The 26460-nt window shown below is 37.7% G+C and overlaps 1 protein-coding gene and 1 long non-coding RNA gene across 6 annotated transcripts in view; one reads left to right on the top strand and one right to left on the bottom strand.

Moving 5' to 3' along the window:
- CTNNA3 (catenin alpha 3) overlaps positions 1-26460 on the top strand; it is a 1922060-nt gene that overhangs the window by 1463081 nt on the left and 432519 nt on the right. The window lies entirely within an intron of this gene.
- The window catches only part of LOC133240396 (uncharacterized), a 52670-nt gene that overhangs the window by 20047 nt on the left and 6163 nt on the right, over positions 1-26460 (bottom strand). Inside the window, exon 2 of the long non-coding RNA XR_009734219.1 lies at positions 14876-15030. This is a non-coding gene — a long non-coding RNA (uncharacterized LOC133240396). The remainder of the gene's footprint in view (positions 1-14875; positions 15031-26460) is intronic.

The raw sequence follows: 26460 nt of genomic DNA, 5'->3' as shown, positions 1-26460 counted from the left end.
AACATTCAGAAAACGAAGATCATGGCATCTGATCCCATCACTTCGTGGGAAATAGATGGGGAAAGAGTGAAAACAGTGTCAGACTATTTTTTTGGGGCTCCAAAATCACTGCAGATGGTGACTGCAGCCATGAAATTAAAAGACACTTACTCCTTGGAAGGAAAATTATGACCAACCTAGATAGCACATTGAAAAGCAGAGACATTACTTTGCCAACAAAGGTCCGTCTAGTCAAGGCTATGGTTTTTCCTGTGGTCATGTATGGATGTGAGAGTTGGACTGTGAAGAAGGCTGAGCACCGAAGAATTGATGCTTTTGAACTGTGGTGTTGGAGAAGACTCTTCAGAGTCCCTTGGACTGCAGGAGATCCAACCAGTCCATTCTGAAGGAGATCAGCCCTGGGATTTCTTTGGAAGGAATGATGCTAAAGCTGAAACTCCAGTACTTTGGCCACCTCACGCGAAGAGTTGACTCATTGGAAAAGACTCTGATGCTGGGAGGGATTGGGGGCAAGAGGAGAAGGGGATGACAGGGGATGAGATGGCTGGATGGCATCACTGACTCGATGGAAGTGAGTCTGTGTGAACTCCAGGAGTTGGTGATGGACAGGGAGGCCTGGCTTGCTGTGATTCATGGGGTCGCAAAGAGTTGGACACGACTGAGCGACTGAACTGAACTGAACTAAAAGGGGGTCTGGTTTTATCATCTTGTTTTCATCTACTTTATGAGTGAGCATATTTGTTTCAGAAAAAAAAAACATCTCTGACAATAACCATGAGAATAGATAGAATTCTAGGGGGACTCAAAATTCGTATTCTTGGTGGCATTTAATTTTCCTCAACTTGCCCATTACAAAGACATCTGGAGTCCATTTCAATAACAAATCATACTTCCTAAGTTGATTGCATTTAGCTTTAGCTCAATAGTCTATTAAAAATACATTATAGGATTTCTCTGGTGGTACATTGGATAGGAATCCATCTGCCAATGCAGGGAACATGGGCTCAACCACTGGTCCAGAAGATTCCACATGTCCCAGAGCAGCTAAGTCAGTGTGCCACTGTTTCTGGAGCCCTGTGTACCTAGAGCCCATGCTTTGTAACAAGAGAAGGCACCCCAATGAGAAGCCTGAGCACCACAATGAAGAGTAGCCCTCACTCATCACAACTAGAGAAAGCCTTGCAGCAGTGATGACCCAGTACAACCAAAAAGTGATTAATTGATACAAATATGTTATAGAGAACATAGCATAATTTCTTGAAAAAATTAGATTATAGATTTTAAAGGTCTTTAAGTATAATTGCTTAAAGGGCTTATTGTATACCCTTAGCCTGTCTGCCTCTCTAAATCTAAAATGTATCTCTGAAAGTTGTCAGACATGGACTTATTCTACAATGAAAAAATTCCTGAGTGGAGTAAAAGCTTTATATACTGGGCATGAGGTTTTTGGATGCTATGGGTATTTGTGTTTGGAGAAACAGATATAACAACCAATATCACAAGTCAAGAAAGCCAGTCAAGCAAGGGAAGTTGAGTTTTTTGAACATGTGATGACAGCTAATATGTGACAATTTATGCAAACTGTTACATTAACCAAGACACACAAATATAACAGAGTTGGACACGACTGAAGCAACTTAGCAGCAGCAGCAGCAGGTGTGCAAAATCAGTGACATTATTGGTACATGTAATATTAGCTATGAAGTAAAATGGGAAGTCAGCATAAGGGAAGTCTACAAGGTTCTGGCCATTAGGCTGTGATATTTCAAGAGTGAAATCCTTGGAGTTCTAGTAAGACAGATCCAGCAAAAGACCAGTACAGTGAGCAGAGGATCCACCAAAGTACTCTGGCAATGAAGAATTCCACTTATTGAAATAAAGTAAAAAGTACTGCATTACTCTTTTGGGTAAACCAGAAGTCCAGTTACTAGAATTAGCCCAAAGTCAGAGCTGGACTATTAAGATACAATGGATTATGACTTTTCTGAGCATTAATTTTTTTTTTAAATCACTTTTTCACTAAAGAAAGGATAAGTGTTGGGACATTAGATTGAACTCAACCATCAAAAAGCTGTCTATGGTACTATTTGTGAAGGTAAAAATACATTTGGAGATTAAGAAACTAAGTAGAATATGATCATCTATCCTGACATGGTTTTCCTTTACTATCTTCATCTATCATTTTTTTATTTTAGCTTATATTTCTTTCTCTTTCTTTTCTTTCTCAATCTTTCTTTTCCTTGTAAAAGAAAGAAATCAAACGTGGTGAACTCAAGATTCCTGCTGACCCTTTAAAAGATTTCTAAGCTATAACAATCAGTTTTCATGTTCATATTTCAGAAATTAAGTTTAATTTAAATAATGATCATACCAGTGCTATTTTTTTCTGTCATTTGCTGTGAAATAAATGTGGTTTTAGAAAAATGCTGGTTTCTCAATAGTTAACTAAATTAAATTTCTATTTTACTTCTTATTCCTTTTTGACTCTCCTGTGAGTCAATATATCTTATTTAATAACAATGGTTAGATTTAAATAATCACTTAACATATGTTACTCACAGTGTTTAAAATTGCATGTTTCATGTATTAGCTCCATTTATTTATCTTAACAATAAAAAGCATAATTTTCATTGGTAAAGACAAACTCTGGTATTATCTCTTTTATAGATAAAGACACTGAGCATTAGTAAAGGGTAGGTAAAAACCTCAGGCTGTACAGCAGTCATTCAATTCCAGAGAAGGCCTTCTCTCCCTACCTTAAAATAAGTTATTAGCTAATTGAAACAGTCTGTAAGAGACCTTTATGAATAATCATTTCTTTAACTCTTTTATTACTTGTTTCCAAATTTTGATCAACTTTTCTGTGGAGGAAGTTCAGTTCAGTTCAGTTCAGTTCGTGTCCAACTCTTTGCAGCCCCATGGACTGCAGCACACCATGCCTCCCTATCCATCACCAACTCCCGGAGTTTATCCAAACTCATGTCCATTGAGTCAGTGATACCATCCAGCCATCTCATCCTCTGTCGTCCCCTTTGCCTTCTACCCTCAATCTTTCCCAGCATCAGGGTCTTTTCCAATGAGTCAGCTCTTCATATCAGGTGGCCAAAGTATTAGAGTTTCAGCTTCAAATCAGTCCTTCCAATGAACACCCAGGACTGATCTCCTTTAGAATGTACTGGTTGGATCTTCTGGCAGTCCAAGGGACTCTCAAGAGTCTTCTCCAACACCACAGTTCAAAAGCATCAATTCTTCGACACTCAGCTTTCTTTACAGTTCAACTCTCACATCCATATATGACTACTGGAAAAACCATAGCCTTGACTAGACTGACCTTTGTTGATAAAGTAATGTCTCTGCTTTTTAATATGCTGTTTAGGTTGGTCATAACTTTCCTTCCAAAGAGTAAGCGTCTTTTTATTTCATGGCTGCAGTCACCATCTGCAGTCATTTTAGAGCCCCCCAAAATAAAGTCAGCCACTGTTTCCACTGTTTCCCCATCTATTTCCCATGAAGTGATGGGACCAGATGCCATGATCTTAGTTTTCTGAATGTTGAGCTTTAAGCCAGTGTTTTCGCACTCCTCTTTCACTTTCATCAAAAGAGTGGTGTCATCTGCATATCTGAGGTTATTGATATTTCTCCCAGCAATCTTGATTACAGCTTGTGCTTCATCCAGCCCAGCATTTCTCATGATGTACTCTGCATATAAGTTAAATAAGCAGGGTGACAGTATACAACTTTGATGTACTCCTTTCTCGATTTGGAACCAGTCTGTTCCAGGTCCAGTTCCAACTGTTGCTTCCTGACCTGCATACAGGTTTCTCAAGAGGCAGGTCAGGTGTTCTGGTATTCCATCTCTTTCAGAATTTTCCATAGTTTATTGTGATCCACACAGTCAAAATCTTTAGCATAGTTAATAAAGCAGAAATGCAGTGGAGTAAGTTAGCCCTCATCTAAAATGTCACTCCTTCTTAATCTTAGTTTCATAAATCTTACAGTAATTGAGAAGGTCTGAGAGTAATTGAGAAGGTCTGGCATTGCTTTGCTTTGTTCTTCCATTTATATGCTTGCAGGCCATGAAGTAACTCCTTGTACTCATCTATCTAAACCCTGATTCCTTAGGTCTATACAAATAAGTCCATTTCCTCAAGCCTCTAAAATCTGTTCTTTTGAAAAATTTTTAAAAATTCTTTACTTTTATTTCTTTATTTTGCCTTTGTTTCTCCAGAGCCACCTTCAAAACAAAAATCTAAACTAAAAATCTATTATTGCTCAGGGTTGAATTCAGTAGAAATATTACTAAATAGTATATCCTTAAAGATATTTAGGTAAAACTTTTCATCACAAATTTAATACATCCTAATTTTAGAAAATCTAATGACTCATTCAAAAAATATTTTAAAAGAAAAAAAAATCACCTAGATCTCCAGATATCAGAAAAAAGTGACCATTATTATATTTATATTATGAGATATTAACATATATATTTTGGCATATTTCATTTCTTTTTCTGCTGCTGCTGCTGCTGCTAAGTCACTTCAGTTGTGTCCAACTCTGTGCGACCCCATAGATGGCAGGCCACCAGGCTCCCCGGTTCCTGGGATTCTCCAGGCAAGAACACTGGAGTGGGTTGCCATTTCCTTTTCCAATGCGTGAAAGTGAAAAGTGAAAGTGAAGTTGCTCAGTTGTCTCCGACTCTTAGCGACCCCATGGACTGCAGCCCACCAAGCTATTCCATCCATGGGATTTTCCAGGCAAGAGTACTGGAGTGGGGTGCCATTGCCTTCTCCAACTTAGAGCCATAGTGTATGCAATTTTGTATTTTGCTTTTGACATTAAACATTTTGACATAAATAATTTCCTTTATCACAATTTCTTTGGTAACATCAGTTTATTGCACGAGTTCATATAAGAATAAGTTATTTACTTAAAATATCCTTCTTAAAAAATATAAGTAATTTTCAATTTTTTCATCATTGAGAATAATGACAAGGATTTATATGTTAACTATTTTGGGTAAAACATTTTTATTCCAAAGAAGAGACAATATCTTGAACATGAATTACCATAGCAGGAATCCCTGATTCAAAGGAAATAAAAATTTTGGAGTCTTGATGTCTGTCCTCACATTGCGTTGGACAAATTCTATTGTAATCTGGCCAGTGCAGATTTGCTCTAAGAATTTGAAATAACAGCACTGACTTCGCTCCCTGGTCTTTTTTCATTATTCCCATACTTTTTTCTGTTTAAGTTTTTTCATCCCCATCCAGCTTTATTCTGTGTTAACCATGTTCTTGTATAGTCTCCCTATTCTATATTAGGCTTTCAGTCACTAAGTTTGCATATTTGTCTTTGTTCAGTCACCTAGTTGTGTCTGACTCTTTGCCACCCCATGGACTGCAGCATGCCAGGCCTCCCTGTCCCTCACCATCTCCCAAAGTTTGCCCAAGTTCATGTCCATTGCATTGGTCATCTTTTTTTGACTATTACTCAGTTCAGTTCAGTTCAGTTCAGTTGCTCAGTCATGTCCAACTCTTTGTGAACCCATGAATCGCAGCACGCCAGGCCTCTCTGTCCATCACCAACTCCCGGAATTCACCCAAACTCATGTGCATGGAGTCGGTGATGCCATCCAGCCATCTCATCCTCTGTCATCCTCTTCTCCTCCTGCCCCCAATCCTTCCCAGCATCAGGGTCTTTTCCAATGAGTCAGCTCTTCGTATGATGGGGGCAAAGTATTGGAGTTTCAGCCTCAGCATCAGTCCTTCCAATGAACACCTAGGACTGATCTCCTTTAGGGTGGATTGATTGGATCTCCTTGCAGTCCAAGGGACTCTCAAGAGTCTTCTCCAACACCACAGTTCAAAAACATCAATTCTTCGGCATTCAGCTCTCTTCACAGTCCAACTCTCACATCCATACATGAGTACTGGAAAAACCATAGCCTTGACTAGATGGACCTATGTTGGCAAAGTAATGTCTCTGCTTTTGAATATGCTATCTAGGTTGGTCATAACTTTCCTTCCAAGGAGTAAGCGTTTTTTAATTTCATGGCTGCAGTCACCATCTGCAGTGATTTTGCAGCCCCCCAAAATAAAGTCAGCCACTGTTTCCACTGTTTCCCCATCTATTTCCCATGAAGTGATGGGACCAGTTGCCATGATCTTAGTTTTCTGAATGTTGAGCTTTAAGCCAGTGTTTTCACTCTCCTCTTTCACTTTCATCAAGAGGCTTTTGAGTTCCTCTTCACTTTCTGTCATAAGGGTGGTGTCATCTGCATATCTGGGGTTATTGTTATTTCTCCCGGCAATCTTGATTCCAGCTTGTGCGTCTTCCAGCCCAGCGTTTCTCATGATGTACTCTGCATAGAAATTAAATAAGCAGGGTGACAATATACAGCTTTGACGTACTCCTTTTCCTATTTGGAACCAGTCTGTTGTTCCATGTCCAGTTCTAACTGTTGCTTCCTGACCTGCATACAAATTTCTTAAGAGGCAGGACAGGTGGTCTGGTATTCCCATCTCTTTCAGAATTTTCCACAGTTTATTGTGATCCACACAGTCAAAGTCTTTGGCATAGTTATTGGGCTGATATTTCTTTACTATAAACTTCTTTAGTAATTGGCAATAGGAGACATTTTCAAATTGATGTCAGTAACCTATGCACTGGAGAAGGCAATGGCACCCCACTCCAGTACTTTTGCCTGGAAAATCCCATGGACGGAGGAGCCTGGTGGGCTGCAGACTATGGGGTCGCTAAGAGTCGGACACGACTGAGCAACTTCACTTTCACTTTTTCACTTTCACGCATTGGAGAAGGAAATGGCAACCCACTCCAGTGTTCTTGCCTGGAGAATCTCAGGGGCAGGAGAGCCTGGTGGGCTGACGTCTATGGGGTCACACAGAGTCGGACACAACTGAAGTGACTTAGCAGCAGCAGCAGCAACCTATGCACTGGAGTAGGGAATGGCAACCCACTCCAATGTTCTTGCCTGGAGAATCCCATGGACAGAGGAGCCTGGTGGGCTACAGTCCATGGAGTTGCAAAGAGTTGGACACAACTGAACAACTAATACACAAACAAAACTATGCAACATCTCTCTTTTTTCAAACCTCTTTATTGAGGCATATTTTATAGTGGTGCAACTATCTCATGGATCAATTTTAGGGCTTTTTTTTTTTTTAATGACCATGATATGATTCCTTATGCTTATTTATCTTATTTTTTTGTTCCCACTGCCAACCTCAGTTAACTACTTATCTACTTGTGTCTTCTCTCTTCTTCCTGTCTCTTTAAATTCCCCTTTTCAAGACATCATATAAAGAAAATCATACAGTATATAGTCTGGGTTCTTTCACTTAATGATTTTGATATTTATTCATGTCACTTATATCAGAACTTCATTCCTTTTTAGGATTGAATAATATTTAATTGTATGAATGTGCCACATTTTATTTCTTCATTTATCAACTGATGCACATTTGGGGTTGTTTCTGCTTATGGGCTATTATGAATAATGCTGCTATCAACATTTCTGTACGAGTTTTTACATGGACATATGCTTCATTTGTCTTCGTTATACACCTAAGGAAGGAATGGCATAGCAGGATCATAATTCCTATATATAACTGCCTGAGAAACTACCAGACTATTTCACAAAGTAGCTTTACCATTTTACATTCCCATTAGCAATATATGAGGGCTCTTCAGTTCTTTATATCTTCACCAATATTTGTTATTGTCTGGCTTATTTATTATGGTTATTATAGTGGCATCTTCTTGGGATTTTAATTTGCATTTCCCTAATGACTTACGATAGAGAACTTTTTGTGTGCTCATGCAACAAGTGTATGAGTCTTCCTTGAAGTTGATTAGTGTAATGGTTAAGAATTTTAATTTAAATTTAATCAGACACATTTTAAAGCGCAGTACTTCCTCTTATCATCTGTAAATGAACATCCTGACCATCCTAAGCTGCAGACTTCTTTCCCATAAAAAGAGGAGAGCATTTTGGACTCTTAAAAATTATTGAAAGCTGCAAAGAGTTTGTTCTATGTGCATTATATTTCTTGTTATTTATTATATTGCAAATTAAACCTGAAAAAATTCTCAAAATGCTTATTTACTTATTTTTGAAATAACTAGAAAACCATTATAAGTCAAATGAATAGCATTTTATGGAAAATAAATATATTTTCATAAAAAGAATAACATAGTGAGAAGAGTGGCATTGTTTTGCTTTTTGCAAATCTATTCAGTATTAGCCTTAATGAAGACAGCTGGGTTCTCAAATCTTCTGGATTCAGGCTATTGTATTATCAATGCATGTAGGCTCTGGAAAAAAATGCTTAGTAAACTTAGGAGAGAATGAGAATGAAAAAGGCAGATAAAGTCTTGGTAGTATTTTGAAATAGTTTGACTTTACAGATCTTTAGATGGGTTCTCAAGGAAGCCCTAGGTCACACTTTGAGCAACAGTGGTGAAGGGATATAAGGAGTTTTCTATCCCAATTAATTACACCCTGTACTATGCACACTCTGGAGGAGGAAATGGCAACCCACTCCAGTACTCTTGCCTGGGGAATCCCATGGACACAGGACCCTGGTGGACAACTACAGTCCACAGTGTTGCAAAGAGTCAGAGACAACTGAGCTACTGAGCACACAGCACTATGCAAATTATAGTTGAATTGTGTTTACTTTTTGAGGAACTTAATCTATTGTTGGAAATGAAGCATAAAATTTTTGAAATCAGTGACTTGTGTAAATACACAACATTACAAAGTATTGTTGTGGGGGGAAGACCATTTGGGCAACTGGGAAATGATTGTGAGGTATTAATGAGTAATGTCTTAAGTTATATGACAATTCCTGGGATATTAGAGATGGTTTCATAGATTTTTAACTCCTTACATTTTCTTTATATAAAAAAGAGTTCCAAAATTATTAATGAATGGCTGGACAAATAAAACATTGCCAAAGTTTGGATAGTCAGAAATTGGGAAGATATATTTATCCATTCATTTAGTTTCCATAGCTTGTAACCAACCAATGAAGTGACTGTTCTATAATTTTTGGGCTTAGAATCATGTTCTGTTTAACCAGGCATGAAATATTTATTTCATGATAAATAAATTCCTAGAATATATAGAAGAGTTTCTGATGAACCTTGGCATGAGAAATAACTTGTATGCTATGAGTTCAAGTAACCTAGTATTTTAATGTAGCAGCCACATTAGTTGGGATCAGTGCCTCAAGGATGTTAAATAAACTGAATGTAGTTTCTTCAAAATTAATTTTTGACTTTGGAAACACTAGAAAGTTTCTAAGCATATTTGATATAACATTTATCCTTTGGGAAAAATTATTAAACCATTTTTATTAAACTGGATATGTTGCACATTCACTCTTTCATTTATCTGCTCATTCATTCTTTTTTTTAATAATTTATTTATTTTAATTAGAGGGTAATTACTTTACAATATTGTATTGGTTTTGCCATACATCAACATGAATCCTCCACGGGTGTACTACCCCTTCCCACCTCCCTCCCCATACCATCCCTCTGGGTCATCCCAGTGCACCAGCCCCAAGCATCCTGTATCCTGCATCAAACCTGGACTGGTGATTCATTTCTTATATGATATTATACATGTTTCAATGCCATTCTCCCAAATCATCCCCCCTCCCTCTCCCACAGAGTCCAAAAGACTATCTTATTATTGTGTAATTATCAGTACTTTATATTTTATTTTATGAAATATGATCAAACTGTAGGCTTTTTAAGGAATAGGTGAAGACTAAGGGTATACACTACCACACATTATATTTTATTACAGCTTATGCAAAATGGACCTTGACACTGCAGAAAAAGAATCTTGTGATCATCAAGAAAGATTTCTCTATAGAGAATAAATCTGAGCTGCACTAATTATAAAGGTGCAGCTTTATTAAAAAATCTTTTTTTTTTTTTAGTGATTTTTTTTTTCCCTAGTGAATAAAGAGTTTGGATTCCCATGGATTCATAATATCTGAAAATGGTAGGGAAGTACTGTGACATCACATTTACTTCCCCTTCTTCATGCTCAGGTCTTCTGTCTCAGCTGTCACTTGACAGCTTAGGAGCAGAGACAATGGATTCTTAGGTTGAAATATCACTTTCACTACTTACCAGCTTTATAACTCAGGGAAATTATCTAAGACTTGGCTTGCCATATATAAAATAGGAATAATGCTTATTTCACAGCTTTATTATATGGAATACATAAATAGGTAGAAAGCACTCAGCACACTGTCAGACCCCTAGGAAGCCCACAAATAAATGATTGCTGTTGTTGTGGGTCCTCATCCTCCAGATACCTATCTTCTGGCAGAAATCACACTTAGAAATGCTGTTGACATGGTACAAAGCCAGTATTGGGAGAATGGTTGACAGAGAAATGAGCTTAAATTCCAATCATTGATCTTCTCTTAGTGGAAATAATCTCCTTTTCCATATTTGTAACTCTTCTTTCCTGAGCAAGTAACTATGGCATCTCTCTCATTAAAATGATTTTTTAAATTGAAGTGTAGTTGATTTACAATGTTGTTTTAATTTCTGGTGTATATGTATGTATATTTGTGCATGTGTGTGGGTGTGTATATATATACACACACACATATATATACTTTTTAAAAAGTATATATATATATATATATATATATGTGTGTGTGTGTGTATGTATATATATGACGGAGAAGGCAATGGCACCCCACCAGTACTCTTGCCTGGAAAATCCCATGGTTGGAGGACCCTGGAAGGCTGCAGTCCATGGGGTCACTGAGGGTCGGACATGACTGAGCGACTTCACTTTCACTTTTCACTTTCATGCATTGGAGAAGGAAATGGCAACCCACTCCAATGTTCTTGCCTGGAGAATCCCAGGGATGGGAAAGCCTGGTGGGCTGCTGTCTATGGGGTCACGCAGAGTCAGACATGACTGAAGTGACTTAGCAATAGCAATATATATATGAAACATATATGAAAGTTTGGATTATATATATATATATATATATATATATATATATATATATATATATGAAAGTGAAAGTTGTTCAGTCCTGTCCGACTCTTTGCAACTCCATGGACAGTAGCCCACCAAGCTCCTCTCTCCATGGAATTTTCTGGGCAAGAATACTGGAGTGGGTTGCCATTTCCTACTAGAGGACATCTTCCAGATCCAGGAATCAAACTTGAATCTCTTGCATCTCTTATAATTGGCAGGCAGGTTTGTTACCACTGAGCCACCTGGCAAGCCCCATGGTTTATCATAGGATATTGAATGTATTTCTCTATGCTATACCTTAGGACTTTGTTGTTTATCCATTCTATTTACATATATGTCAGTTCAATTCAGTTCAGTCATTCAGTCGTATCCAACTCTTTGTGACCCCATGAATCACAGCATGCCAGGCCTCCCTGTCCATCACCAACTCCCAGAGATTACTCAAACTCATGTCCATCGAGTCAGTGATGCCATCCAGCCATCTCATCCTCTGTAGTCCCCTTCTCCTCCTGCCCGCAATCCCTCCAAGCATCAGAGTCTTTTCCAGTGAGTCAACTCTTCGCATGAGGTGGCCAAAGTACTGGAGTTTCAGCTTTAGCATCATTCCTTCCAAAGAAATCCCAGGGCTGATCTCCTTCAGAATAGACTGGTTGGATCTCCTTGCAGTCCAAGGGACTCTCAAGAGTCTTCTCCAACACCACAGTTCAAAAGCATCAATTCTTCAGCTCTCGGCTTTCTTCACAGTCCAACTCTTACATCCACACATGACCACTGGAAAAACCATAGCCTTGACTAGACGGACCTATGTTGGCAAAGTAATGTCTCTGCTTTTGAATATGCTATCTAGGTTGGTCATAACTTTCCTTCCAAGGAGTAAGCATCTTTTAATTTCATGTCTGCAGTCACCATCTGCAGTGATTTTGGAGCCCCCAAAATAAAGTCTGACCCTGTTTCCACTGTTTCCCCATATATTTCCCATGAACTGATGGGACAAGATGCCATGATCTTAATTTTCTGAATGTTGAGCTTTAAGCCAGTGTTTTCACTCTCCTCTTTCACTTTCATCAAGAGGCTTTTGAGTTCCTCTTCACTTTCTGCCATAAGGGTGGTGTCATCTGCATATCTGAGGTTATTGATATTTGTCCGGCAATCTTGATTCCAGCTTGTGCTTCTTCCAGCCCAGCGTTTCTCATGATGTACTCTGCATATAAGTTAAATAAGCAGGGTGACAATATACAGCCTTGATGTACTCCTTTTCCTATTTGGAAATAGTCTGTTGTTGCATGTCCAGTTCTAACTGTTGCTTCCTGACCTGCATATAGGTTTCTGAAGAGGCTTGCATGCTTCTGCCTATATATATGTATGTATGTATATATATATATATATATATATATATATATATATATATATAAGCTTACATCTGCTAACCCCAACCTCCCACTCAATGTCTCTACCAATGCCTCCATCTGGGCAACCACCAGTTTGTTCTCTATATCCATGATGCTGTTTCATAGATAGATTCACTTGTGTCATATTTTAGATTCCACATGTAAGTGATAGCATATGGTATTTGTCTTTTTTTTTTCTGACATACTTCATTTAGTATGATAACTAGAGATTAGTATCCATGTTGCTGCAAATGGCATTATTTTGTTCTTTTATGGCTAAGTAGTATTCCACTGTATATATCTACCATATCTTCTTTATTTATTCATCCACTGATTGTTTCCATGTCCATTGTGAATAACATTACTCTGAACATAGGGCTGTGTGTATTTTTTGAATTATACTTTTGTCTGAATCCAGATAAAATGTCTAGGTATGCTGGATCATATGGTAATTCTATTGTTAGTGTCCTAAGGAACCTCCATACTGTTTTTCCACAGTGGCTACACCAACTTACATTCCCACCAACAGTGTAGGAACATTCCTTTTGGTCCACACCCTCTTCTGTATTTGTTATTTGTAGACTTTTTAATGATGGCTATTCTGACTGGTGTGAGGTTATTCCTCATTATAGTTTTGATTTGCATTTCTCTAATAATTTACAACATTGAACATCTTTTCATGTACCTATTGGCCATCTATATAAAATATTGATAGTGAAGAATAAAACAAGAATAACAGATCAAAATTATGAAATATTGATATGCTCAGAAATGCTTTAGACAGAAAGTCTTATAATCTTGTAGTACAAGATAGCACAATAAAATAGCATTTATAAATTAATACACAGAATGTAAAATATGGGTATGTTATTTTTTAATTTTTTAAAATTGAAGGATAATTCCTTTATAGAATTTTGTTTTCTGTCAAACCTCAACATGAGTCAGCTGTAGGTATACATATATCCCCTCCTTTTTGATGGGCAGGTTATTCTTGATAAGGTTTCAGTGAATTTATATTTAAAAGCTAATTTAATTCTCCAGTTTTTCTTTCTAAACATCAATACACACAAGAGACACTGTTTTAAAAAATTCAGCATAGCTTAATAAGAGGTACATTTGAGAACTTTTAAAGGTTAATAAAATTAGAGAATGTTTTCAAGAGAAAATTGATATTACAAGAGAATTGATTCTAGAATACAACATTTGAACTAGAATAGTGAAGAAATACATGCCATATGTGTAGAGAAATTTCCAATTTTTTTTTTTTCCCTGCTGAAGAGCAGTCTCAAATTCTTTAGGTTCTTAACACTTTACTGTATCAATGTTAGCATGGATATTAGATAAAATAATTGAAATCTCAGAGTCCTTTAAATACACCAAATTTTTTCTCACCAAGAATGAGAATAGAAAGTAAACCTTCCTATCAAGTTTAAGATTTGCAATACATGACTCTTTTCCTACTGTGAAGAACATCAGTTCCTTATGTAACATAATTATTCATTGTATACATAGAAAATTGATGGTGAAGCATCCCTATTTGTCATGTTCACAGTTGACAGCTTTTAAACTTCTAATTTCTTACTGTTATTTTGCAATCAAATTTAAGCTTGTGGTTTGAAATAAATGCGAGGCAACATTTAGTGGGTTGTATTTTGGCATTATTTTCCAGAATCAAGAGGTAGCCCTAAAGTTCCTAAGGGCCTAAAAATAGTTCTGAAACAGAAGTGTACACCCTAGGGGCATGATTAACTTTGTGAGCGTGCAATTGTATTTTCAACACAATTAGCTGCCTAACTGTGTGACTAAACTTTTTTTTTTTAATGTATTTGCAAGTGTAAGTAATTATGATGGAATTAAAATTAAAGAGTTCTCAGCCTATATTGTTTTCTTTTATAAATTGAAGTAAAAAGATATTTCAATAAAAAAAACTATTGAAAACTTTAATTTGCAAACTCATTCATTGAATGAACCAGAGGGTAAAAGAATCATTTTTTATTTTTAGTCAAAAAAGGAGATAATAGAAACTGTGGTAATACACATCAAAGAACTTGTAAAAATACCCTCTTACATACAAATTGAGTACACATATAAATATGAATTTAAATTTGTAATAATTTAAGATAATGTCAATTAAAGATTATAACAATTATATTTTATTTATAGTGGTAATGTATAATTTTTACCCTTCAATATTCTTCATTCCTAAGCATCATTTAGGTAACTTACATTAACTTTTTGTGTGACTCGTACTTTATACCCTTGTACTTTTCCTGAGTTTAACTTTGAAAAGAACATTTAATACCTTACTTAGTATATTCTCTAGATAAAAATTTGCCCTATATATCAATCCCGTAAGTGGATGCCACACTGTAAGGCATTCATTAGTACCATCAGTGCCTGGTGGGTACAGGATCTGATTGTATTGTGAATGCACCCCTCCTACCGTATCATTGTGGCTTCTTTGTCTTCGGAAGTAGAATATCTTTGGTAGGTTCCAGTCTTTTGTAACACTGATTGTTCAAAAGTTAGTTGTGATGTTGATATTCTTGAGAGAAGCGGTAAGCTCAGGTCATTCTACACTGCCATTTTGTCCCAAATCTTTGAATGAATCAAATGTAAAAGAAAAATATTTATTTTTAGCCAAAAAGGAAATGATGTAGACTACAAATACACATAAAAGGACTTGTAACGACCCCCACATGCTTTAATAGTACATATGTAAATATGAATTATAAATGCATACTAAATATGTCAATTAATGACTGTAATGATATATTTTTTTATTTATTGTAATAATTTATAGTTTTTCCCCTTCAGTATTCTGCATTTCTAAGCATCATCTGACTAACATGTTTACTTTTCTTGTGACTCATACTTTATACCCCTGTATTTTTTCTCTGAATTTAACTCTGAAAAGAACACTGAAAATGTTACTGACTACACTCTTTAGATATGAATTTGCCCTTTATATCAACCCCATAAGTGGATGTCAAGCTGTGAGTCATTTATAAGTACCACCTGTGCCAAATATCAAGGTACCATCATCTGCCTTATGGGAAACCTTGCATTTTATCTATGTGAAGAATGTGTATAAGGGATGATGGGCACATTGTAAGAAAATATTGAAGTTCAGCAGGTAGATCAAGTATCAGTTTCCTCCATACTACTCATTTCTGCTATTTGAGATATTCTCTTCTAAATGTCAAAAGCATATTTTAAATCATTCTATATTGCATTTTAAAACACTATGCACTGTGGTGTAATTGTTCACATCCTAGTATTACCTTTTAAATTATAAAGGCCATTCTATATTTGGATTAGTTGGATTGAGGTTGTTCATTTTACAAAATTCTAACTTAGTTCTCCAAAGTTTGAGTCAGTCACTTTAAACAAGGAAATCATTTAAAATTGAGTAAACAGCTTTTTCAGCCATTTTTAAAGGGTGACTCTTTTAATGCATGATTGGGTGTGATGTTGGCTGTTAAATCCCTCTGCTCCTTAAGTAATCACTTTAATTCAGCAATCTGAAAAATCTTCAATAACAGACACTGCCTTGCAATTTTGCTCTCACCATTTCAAACTGTTTGGTTGTCTCATTTTTTTAAATGAACAGATTAGTATCTCAACCAGATGATTTACTGATGTCTAATAGCAGGACCTTGTTCGGATACCCTTTCATAGTTCTTATAACTGAACATCTCAGGGTTGAGAGGTCATCCCTTATGACTTCATCTGAACTAAACTTATTTGCATGTGTGTTAGCTTGCAGATTAGATGCAGAAAAGGTGAATATCTTGCTCATAATACTCTTTCATTGAAGACAGCTATTAAAAAATTCTTTTCTGCAGATAAATATTAACAACCACTTCTACTGCTATATTCTATTTTCTGTCCTTTGAAATGAGAATCATTTCTATCTTTTTAGATTTGCACATAGAAGGTGCTCAACACATATTTCATGTGAACTTTTCTTCTATCCATTAAAACACAGAAAGAAAAACTGTCAAAACTAAGCCAGAAATAAACAAAATCAAGATGCGTATGTGCGTATGTGTTAAGTTGCTTCAGTCATGTCTGACTTTGCCACCGTATGGACCTTAGCCTGCCAGACTTCTTTGCTCAGAGGATTCTCCAGGCAACAATGCTAGAGCAGGTTGTCATTACCTACTCCAGAGTATCTTCCCCACCCAGGGATCTAACCCAGCATCTCTTATGTTTCCTGCATTGGCAGGCGGATTCTTTACCACTAGCGCCACCTGGGAAGCCCAGAAAGGCTGTGAGAGATCTCAGTTTGGGAAAGAAGCTCCCTGCTGTCTCCCTCTCCCCTTGGGAATAGTGCCTTTAATGAGACGTACCTCCAAGTACAATGACCAAGACAATCGTAACATTCCCCTCCCAGCTTTACTACAGTTTAGATAGGTTTCTTGTTGTCTTCGACTTCACTTTTCTCAGAATATTTACTTTAAAAAGCTTGCCATTGTAAATTGTTTTTCTACCCTTTGAGATGTAAATTTTCTCCTGGCTTTGGGCCAATTGTATGACCCAGGAATTCCTTTCCCAAAGACTGGGAACTACCCCTTTGAAATACAGTAAGAAATGTAGAGCCCTTGTTTCCCTCTGTGGGAAGAAAGGGACCTCTTTAGTCAGCACCAGTTAGCAAAGACAGATGGACTAAACACATTAACTAATATCCTCAGATAATTTTCTATTAATATAATCTCAGTCCAGCACTTGAAAACTCTACCTTTGCTTCAGTGATATTGAGTTAAATTCTAAATTGAAGTCTCTCTCCCATACCACAGTAGCTCATTAAAATCTGTCTTTCCATTTTTGACAAGTGCCCCATGTAATTCCTCTTTAACTCAAGTCTCCATATTTTGGTAAAAATCTCTTTTTCCCCTCAGGTGACACTAAAATGGACCTGATGATGTACTGTTAGCAATATTTAGTGTGTGCTAAAGATCAGAGGACCCTTTCCAAATGTTCAGAACTGAGAATTTCTGAATGCTCTTTCCCTGAGAATTTGTCTTTGCAATGTTTTGTGATGGCATTTTTAGTCAAAGGAGGTCCAGGTAGAGATTTCTGGAGCTCCCTCTTCTCTGGTATGGCATGTTACAAATACCAGCTCTTCAAACTGAACTTTTGACCATGGGTTATCTTTTTAAGAATATTTGTTTTGCAAACAGACTAGAAAGATAGAGGTTGTACATCTCTTTAGTAAAAGTTAGATCTTTGATTCATAGTTTAGTATAATAAAGATAATGTTTATTGCTATAGTAAAGGTCACATAGGATTAAGTTCAGTTCAGTTCAGTCGCTCAGTCGTGTCCGACTCTTTGCGATCCCATGAATTGCAGCACACCAGGCCTCTCTGACCATCACCAACTCCCAGAGTTCACTCAGACTCACATCCATCGAGTCGGTGATGCCATCCAGCCATCTCATCCTCTGCCGTCCCCTTCTCTTCCTGCCCCCAATCCCTCCCAGCATCAGAGTCTTTTCCAATGAGTCAACTCTTCACATGAGGTGGCCAAACTACTAGAGTTTCAGCTTCAGCATCATTCCTTCCAAAGAAATCCCAGGGGAGATCTCCTTGAGAATGGACTGGTTGGATCTACTTGCAGTCCAAGGGACTCTCAAGAGTCTTCTCCAACACCACAGTTCAAAAGCATCAATTCTTCGGTGCTCAGCCTTCTTCACAGTCTAGCTCTCACATCTATACGTGACCACTGGAAAAACTATAGCCTTGACTTTGATGGCAAAGTAATGTCTCTGCTTTTCAATATGCTATCTAGGCTTGTCATAAGTTTTCTTCCAAGGAGTAAGCGTCTTTTAATTTCATGGCTGCAGTCACACTGCACATTATAAAATAAGTGGTTTCCCAATGCTTAGGCTCCATTTCCTGGGATATGATTCACTGTGTTTGGAGATGTCACCTGTCCCTCTTTGTTTTTTTTACCATGTGGAAACTGAGAAAAGTTATAATGGGCTCACTGATTAAAAGTGTGAGTGGGAAAAATCTCCAGGGCTTTCAGCAATAATTCTTCCCCAAAACTCTTTTTTTCAGAGCTTCTAGCTTGCATATGACTGTGGAGTATGTGTCCAGAGTGACACCATGCTGGCTTCAATCAGTGCCAAGAGTAGTTCAGAATGGCCAGATCTTCCAGGGCTGAGGGACTATGATTCTCCTTCAAAGGCTGGAAGGAGATTGATTGTTTCTTAAACAATTGAGAAATTGTTTCCATGCTGCTACTCTCGGTACTGCTATTGCTGTGAGCAGAAACTGTCCTTTGTTTCTGACCTCAGAATCTCAGGTCTCCTGCCAGTATCCATGAAACTGGGACAGAATAAGTTGTTACCTTTTTTCAAAATCTCAGATAATTTACAGTGGTTGGCACTCTATTCTTCACCTTTGGAATACTTTTTCCTGACTGGAAATGTATGTTTATGTATTGCTTTCATGCTTGTCCACTGTTAGGTAAGCTTGATAGGATCCAGAATTGTTTTATCTTTATTTATAACTGTGGACAAGATGATCACGACAAGAGATCAGTACATTTCTTGAGTGAATAAGATAGACATAAATGCTATATACATTTTCCCTCAGGGTTCTTTTGAATATAATTGTAAATTCTGGGAAAGTGTTATACAATTTGAAGTTCTATACAGATATGTTAATCATGTTTCCTTTTTAATAAAAAGTATGGCTTCAGGAGCTAATAGTTCTGGGTTTCAAGCTCTGTTTCTAAACAACATGTTTCTTTAACAGACTGCTCAACTTGTTTGAGTTTTTATCAAATACTAGTAATGCCAACTTCAAAAAGCTCTTATTTAGAGGCAATAACAAGTCATTAAAAGCTAAGCAATGAAATGCCATGTGCAAAACATTCTTTAATAAACTTATTATAGCAGTAATGTGATATGTTGGACTTCCCAGGTGGCTCAGTGGTAAAGAATCCACCTGTAATGCAGGAGACACGAGTTTGATCCCTGAGTTGGAAAGATCCCTAGAGAAGGAAATGGCAACCCACTACAGTATTCTTGCCTGGGAAATCCCATGGGCAGAGGAGCCTGATGAGCTACACTCCATGGGGGTCACGCAAGAGTCAGACATGACTGACGTGACTAAACGACAACAACAATGTGATTTGCCAGTTCCACTGGCTTTTTTGACTGGAGTAGATAAAATGATAAGAAGTTTCTTGTTTACCTGTTTTCATGGAGGATAGTTTGGTTGCAAGCAGAAACTAAATATATTAAATAAAAAAAATTAAATGAAAGAACAGTTTAGAGAATGCAGAAAAACATAAAAAGAGAGGTGAATAACTGGGGATTTGTCAGTCTTTTTCTGTGGAATTCAATCAACAATATTCACTTCATCATAGACTTTCAGGTTGCTTCTATTTTCAAATGTAAATCCTTGTATCTGGTGTTCACAATTTTGGACAAGAAACCAAGGTCAGATATTATAGCCTGAGCATTAGAAAACTCATGGCAAATGCATATTTTCACTACTTCAGCATAATCAAAAAGTATTATTTGGAGCTTTCTGGTAGTGAGAGGCAAATGTTAAAATACATTTGTTTAAAAATAAAGACTTTTTAAAAAGTTTATTTTTTTTTTAATTTTATTTAACTTTACAATATTGTATTGGTATGCACACAAAGTACTTTGGTAAAAGAAAAATCACACTTAGAGTTTATAAAATATGTTATGCTTTTGATTAGGAAAAGTAGTATTTTGAAATTTAAATCTTAACATTTAAATAATTCTTATAAAAGAGTATTCACTACAAGTTGTAAAAAACACTGTGTGCAATTAACTGCTGCTGCTGCTAAGTCGCTTCAGTCATGTCCAACTCTTTGCAACCCCATAGACAGCAGCCCACCAGGCTCCCCCGTCTCTGGGATTCTCCAGGCAAGAACACTGGAGTGGGTTGCCATTTCCTTCTCCAATGCATGAAAGTGAAAAGTGAAAGTGAAGTTGCTCAGTCGTGTCCGACTCTTCTCGACCCCATGGACTGCAGCCTACCAGGCTCCTCCGTCCATGGGATTCTACAGGCAAGAGTACCGGAGTGGGGTGCCATTGCCTTCTCCATGTGCAATTAACTACTGATAGTATAAGAAAACATTAAGAAGAAATATAAGTAGAACCATTGATAATCAGTTGAATGACTCTGAAACAAACTAAGAGTTTTATTTCAGTTTTCACTTTCTGTTTTACCAATATTTTACAATACACTGTAAGTTACTTTTAAAGATTACCAATGAGTCCAACCCTGTTTCTCCAACAACCTTTAAACATCAGCAATCTTCCAAGGTATGCTACTTATTTCTAATTATTATTTTATTTATCTAGTTACTTAATAAAATGGATAAAATTCTGATCCCCAAAACTAAACATGATTTTCTCTGAATGATTATTTGTATAAAGGTCTTCCAATGTAAAATAATTGATTTGTTTTTCAAATCTAAATTTTATTTTCTATCTCTTCAAAAATATGGCCCCAATCAATTAAAAATCATTGAGGCAGAGTCTAGAGTTTCACTACCATGTGGAACAATTCTGAGGGACCTTATTTACATCCTAGTCTCTGTGAACAGAGTCCTCTCCAGTTGTACAATAAGAGCCTAACCAGCTGTTCATGGTGACCTTTGTCTGGAAGGCGAAGCTATTGCTTTCAGAGACCTGATAATAAATAATGTAAATGTGATTATAAGAGTTCATAAGCTTGGAAGATGCTTATATTTGTCCACTTCTTTGCATAAAAGAGTCTTTTTCTCAGCTATTTCATCTAAAATACCAGTATATACTTCATTTTGTGGTGGTGGTTTAGTCACTCAGTCATGTCCAAATCTTGTGACCCAATGGACGGTAGCCACACAGGCTCCCTCTGTCCATGGGATTCTCCAGGTGAGAATACTTGAGTGTGTAGCTATTTCTTTCATTTTGTGTTATTCCTTATTTCTATCTGTTTCTTGCCTTGTGCATATTTAACAATATGTCCCTTTTGTATGATATTAGAAGTATCTGTTAAATCATGAGGTCAAAATATTTATAGGTATATCAGAAGACATAGAATATTATATATAAAAGAGAAATGTGTTTTTGGATTTTTTTTTTTAAGGTTGGGAACAGAAAGTCTCAAGATAGAGGAAGGAAGAGGGAACCAAGGCATGCACCAAAGTTTTAGTGATATGCAGAGATTCAAACTGTGAATATACCATGCTCACCAGGACAGCTGGTGGCCAAGGGCTCTGGAATTAGCCAAAGGGATAAGGAACTGAAAAAGCTAAGACAAGGATTTATATGATTCCATTCAACTTACATTGGTTGAATGTCTCTTATGTTAAAGATGGTATGGTGGTTGTTTTAACATATTTTACTTATACATTATTTAAAGCAAAATACACATCAAAGGGAGCAATGTGCCAACAGACAAGGAGCAGGAAAATTAGAATCAAACAGGCAAGAAAAAGAAGTATATGAATGGGAAAAAATAAGTGTCAGTTGCTAAGTCATGTCTTACTTTTTGTGACCCCATGGACTGTAGCTTGCCAGCCTCCTCTGTACATGGCATTCTCTAGGCTGCAATACTGGAGTTGGATTGACATTTCCTTCTTCAGGGAATCTTCTTGACCGGGTCTCCCACATTACAGGCAGATTCTTTACCATGTGAGCCCTGAGGGAAGTCCTAGGAACATGGTAAAACCAACCCAGAGATTACAACTAGACAAAGATTTGAAGGAATTAAAATGACAGTCTAAAGCCAGCAGCAGCTGTGGTGCTGGAGTGACTTTAAGGATATACCCCATGCCCAAGGGCAAAGGAAAACCCCAGCAAGATCGTAGAAGGGGCAAAATCATGTTCAGAATCAAACCCCATACCCGCCAGAAATGCCCAGAGGGCTCGAACAAACCTTGTGCCGACTAGGACCCAGAGACCTCATAGAGACTGAGACAGAACTGTGTTTGAGTGTCTCCTGTGGAGGTACGGGTCAGCAGTGGACTGCTGCAGGGGCAGGGGCTCTGGGTGCAGTAGACCTGGGTATGGCATAAGCCCTCTTGGAGGATGTTGCCATTAACCCCACCATAGAGCCGCCAGAACTTACACTGGACTGGGGAAACAGACTCTTGGAGGATACAAACAAAACCTTGTGCGCACCAGGACCCAGGAGAAAGGAGTGACCCCACAAGAGGCTGACCCGGACTTCCCCGTGAGTGTCTGGGAATCTCTGGCAGAGGCGTGGGATGGCGGTGGCCTGCTGCAAGGTTGGGGGTACTGAATGTAGCAGTGCATGCATGAGACCTTTTGAAGGAAGTCACCATTATCTTCACTACCACCACCATAGTTTGGCCTCAGATCAAATAACAGGGAGGAAACATAGCCCCGCCCATCAATAGAAAATCAGACTAAAGATTTACTAAGCATGGGCCTGCCCATTAGAATAAAACCTATGTTCCCCTGCAATCAGTCTCTCACATCAGGAGGCTTCCATAAGCCTCTTATCCTTTTTCATCAGAGAGCAGACAGAATGAAAACCACAATCACAGGAAACTAGCCAATCTGATCACATGACCAGAGCTTTGTCTAACTCAATGAAACTATGAGCCATGCCCTGTTGGGCCACCCAAGATGGATGGGTCATGGTGGAGAGTTCTGACAAAACATGGTCCACTGGAGAAGGGAATGGCAAACCACTTCAATATTCTTGCCTTGAGAACCCCATGAACAGTATGAAATGGCAAAAAGATAGGACACTGAAAGATGAACTCCCCAGATTGGTAGGTATTCAATATGATGCTGGAGATCAGTAGAGAAATAATTCCAGAAAGAATGAAGAGATAGAACCAAATCAAAAACAAACCCAGTTGTGGATATGACTGGTGATGAAAGTAAAGTCCAATCCTGAAAAAGCAATATTTCATAGGAACCTGGAATGTTAGATCCAGGAATCAAGGTAAATTGGAAGTGGTCAAACAGGAGATGGCAAGAGTGAACACAAAATTTTAGGAATCAGCAAAATAAAATGGACTGGAGTGGGTGAATTTAACTTAGATGACCATTATATCTACTTCTGTGGGCAAGAATCCCTTAGAAGAAATGGAGTAGCCATTATAATCAAAGAAAAAAAAAACAGTCCAAAATGCAGTACTTGCATGCAATCTCAAAAATGATAAAATAATCTCTGTTCATTTCCAAGCAAACCATTCAATATCACAGTAATCTAAGTCTATGTCCTAACTAGTAATGCTGAAGAAGCTGAAGTTGAACAATTCTATGAAGACCAACAAGACCTTTTAGAACTAGCACCCAAAAAAAGATGTCCTTTTCATTATAGGTGACTGGAAGGCAAAAATAGGAAGTCAAGAAATATCAGGAGTAATGGGCAAATTAGGCCTTGGAGTACAGAATGAAGCTCAGCAAACACTAATAGAGTTTTGCCTAGAGAAGGCACTGGTCATAGCAAACACCTTCTTCCAACAACACAAGAGAAGAATCTACATATGGACATCATCAGATGGTCAACCCCATAATCAGACTGATTATATTCTTTGCAGCCAAAGTTGGAGAAGAGTCAGCAAAAACAAGACCAGGAACTGACTGTGGCTCAGATCATGAACTACTTATTGCCAAATTCAGACTTAAATTGAAGACAGTAGGGAAAACCACTAGACCATTCAGATATGACCTAAATCAAATCCCTTATGATTATACAGTGGAAGGGACAAATAGATTCAAGGGATTAGACCTGATAGAGTACCTGAAGAACTATGGACGAAGGTTCATGACATTGTACAGGAGGCAGTGATCAAGACCATCTCTACCCAAGAAAAAGAAATGCAAAGAGGCAAAACAGTTGTCTGAGGAGGCCTTACAAATAGCTGAGAAAAGAAGAAAAGCTAAAGGCAAAGGAGAAAAGGAAAGATCTACCCATCTGAATGCAGAGTTCCAAAGAATAGCAAGGAAAGATAAAAAAAAAAAAAAACCTTCCTCAGTGATCAATGCAAGAAATAGAGGAAAACAATACAATGGGAAAGACTAGAGATCTCTTCAAGAAAATCAAAGGTACCAAGGGAACATTTCATGAAAAGATGGGCTCAATAAAGGACAGAAATGGTATGGATCTAACAGAAGCAGAACATATTAAGAAGAGGTGGCAAGAATACAAAAAAGAACTATACAAAAAATATCTTCATGATCCAGATAATCATGATGGTGTGATCACTCACCTAGATCCAGACATTCTGGAATGTGAAGTCAAGTGGGCCTGAGGAAGCATCACTAGGAACAAAGCTAGTGGAAGTGATGGAATTCCAGTTGAGTTATTTGAAATCCTAAAAGATGATACCATGAAAGTGCTGCAGTCCATATGCCAGCAAATTTGCAAAATTCAGCAGTGGCTGCAGGACTTAAAAAGGTCACTTTTCATTCCAATCCCTAAGAAAGGCAATGCCAAAGAATGCTTAAACTATGACACATTTCCACTCTTCTCACATGCTAGCAAAGTAAGGCTCAAAATTCTCCAAGCCTGGCTTCAACAGTACGTTTACCATGAACTTCCATATGTTCAAGCTGGATTTAGAAAAGGCAGAGGAACCATTGATCAAATTGCCAACATTCGTTGGATCATCCAAAACGCAAGAGAGTTCCAGAAAAACATCTGCTTCGGCTTTATTGACTATGCCAAAGCCTTTGACTGTGTGGATCAAAGCAAACTGTAAAAAATTCTTAAAGAGATGGAATACCAGACCACCTGACCTGCCTCCCGAGCAATCTGTATGCAGGTCAAAAAGCAACAGTTAGAACTGGATGTGGAACAACAGACTGGTTCCAAATCGGGAAAGGGATACACCAAGGCTGTATATTTTTAACCCTGCTTATTTAACTTATATGTAGAGTACATCATGAGAAATGCATGGCTGGATGAAGCACAAGCTGGAATCAAGATTTCTGGGAGAAATATCAACAACCTCTGATGTTGAGATGACACCACCCTTATGGCAGAAAGTGAAGAACTCAAGAGCCTCTTGATGAAAGTGAAAGAGGAGAGTGAAAAAGTTGGCTTAAAGCTCAACATTCAGAAAACTAAGATCATGGCATCTGGTCCCTTCACTTCATGGCAAATAGGTGGGGATACAATGGAAACAGTGCCAGACTTAATTTTTTGGACTCCAAAATCACTGCAGATGGTGACTGCAGACATGAAATTAAAAAGACGCTTGCTCCTTATAAAATAAGTTATGCCCAACCTAGATAGCATATTAAAAAGCGGAGATATTACTTTGCCAACAAAGGTCCGTCTAGTTAAGGCTATGGTTTTTCCTGTGGTCATGTATGGATGTAAGAGTTGGACTGTGAAGAAAGCTGAGCGCTGAAGAATTGATGCTTTTGAACTGTGGTGTTGGAGAAGACTCTTGAGAGTCCCTTGGACTGCAAAGAGATCCAACCAGTCCTTTCTAAAGGAGATCAGTCCTGGGTGTTCTTTGGAAGGACTGATGCTGAAGCTGAAACTCCAATACTTTGGCCATCTGATGTGAAGAACTGATTCATTTGAAAAGACCCTGATGCTGGTAAAGAGTTAAAGCAGGAGGCAAAGGGGATGACAGAAGATGAAATGGTTGGATGGCATCACCAAATCAATGGGCATGAGTTTGAGTAAGCTCTGGGAGTTTGTGATAGACAGGGAAGCCTGGCATTCTGCAGTCCATGGGGTCACAAAGAATCAAACACAACTGAATGACTGAACTGAACTGAACTGAACTTAAAGCCAGCAAAACAGAAAAGACTCACTGGTTAAATATAATTTTCATAATGAGGATGGTAACGATGATCATGATTATACTTAGCAAATGTAGCAAATACTTATGTGTCAGGTGCTGGACCAGACATTTATACTCAATGCTATGTTAAACTTCACAACAATCCCACAGTATGAATAAAATTTAGGCTTGATGATGGCTCAAAATGCCAACTTTATTACTGGAAAGTTGGATTTGAGAATGCAATGAACTCTATGAATAAACTA

This window comes from Bos javanicus, chromosome 28, assembly GCF_032452875.1.
Source record: "Bos javanicus breed banteng chromosome 28, ARS-OSU_banteng_1.0, whole genome shotgun sequence".
Classification (NCBI taxonomy): domain Eukaryota; kingdom Metazoa; phylum Chordata; class Mammalia; order Artiodactyla; family Bovidae; genus Bos; species Bos javanicus.
The sequence above is the reverse complement of the archived record's forward strand: the minus strand, read 5'-3'. Positions and strand labels throughout refer to the sequence as shown.